A 1,266-nucleotide genomic window follows, 5' to 3' on the forward strand; every position below is an offset into this window, starting at 1 on the left:
TTAATTTTTAAAGTTTTTATCATTTTCTTTTGCTTTTTACAAAACTGAAAAGGCGATCCACGAGGGAGCGGGGGTAGAGTTTGAAAATGGGACCTTTAGTACCAGTTCGTGGCACGAACCGGTACTAATGCCTCAAACCCCATTAGTACCGGTTGGTGGCTCGAACCGGGACTAAAGGTCTAACCTTTAGTACCGGTTGGTGCCACGAACCGGTACTAATGGGCATCGCACCCTTTAGTCCCGGTTCGTGGCACCAACCGGGACTAAAGGTCCTATTTGAACCGGGACTAATGCCTGTACGGTGCCCTAGCCGCTCGAACCGGGACTAATGCTCACATTAGTCCTGGTTCGTAATGCAACCGGGATTAATGCTCTTTTCTGGCCGAACCAAAGCCCTGTTTTCTACTAGTGATTGCTTTGGACTATATATTACATAAAACAAAGAAAAAATAACTTCAATACAAATAAGTATAACAAAATTAATTTGAAAAGATAAGAAAAGAAAGGAACACTAAATTGTGGAGATTGTGGAAGACACAAACTGGAAAGAAAGGAGTGAAACTTTGTATAGCTCCTGGTTGCCGTATAGTATGTAAGCAACATGAACTCTGTATTCTAATAATGTGATTGAAAAAGCCATAATCAGTAGAAAAAATATTGGAAGCTCTTTGATCAACGGGAGGCTTTTAGAAATTGATGTTGTTTGCACAGTCAACATGTTTAATTTCTAAGATCACCTGATTGCCAGAGTTGTGCGCTCCTCCAACCTGATCACCATGTACTACTGATATCCAAAAAATTTACGTGATAAGATTTGGGCTTCAATTGGAATCTACCGAATGAAGACCTAATTAGGATGAATTGGAGCAGAACGCCATCAAAGGACTCATCAATAATCAATAGAATCCGAAACAAAAAGGAAAGTTATGGTAAATAAATTTGAGGCAATATGCCAGTTGCCAGATCCATGGCCTTGTTTCAATCAGTTTGAGAGACCATGTAATTCCTTTCCATGGGGTAAAGCAAGATCTCCATTAGCTATCCAGAAATTGTACGTGAGAAACGAACCTGATCTAGATGATGAAAGCAAATTTGAGGCAGTAAGCCCCTTGATCAAGCCAGATCCATGCCCTATCAAGAAATTGTACGTGAGAAAACAATGTGAGAAACAAACCTGATCTAGATGATGAAAATAAATTTGAGGCCGTAATCCCTTTGACGACGCCAGACCCATGCCCAAAGTTGTTTGCATCAGTTTGAGAGAGA

Source organism: Triticum aestivum, unplaced genomic scaffold (assembly GCF_018294505.1).
Source record: "Triticum aestivum cultivar Chinese Spring unplaced genomic scaffold, IWGSC CS RefSeq v2.1 scaffold27977, whole genome shotgun sequence".
NCBI lineage: Eukaryota > Viridiplantae > Streptophyta > Magnoliopsida > Poales > Poaceae > Triticum > Triticum aestivum.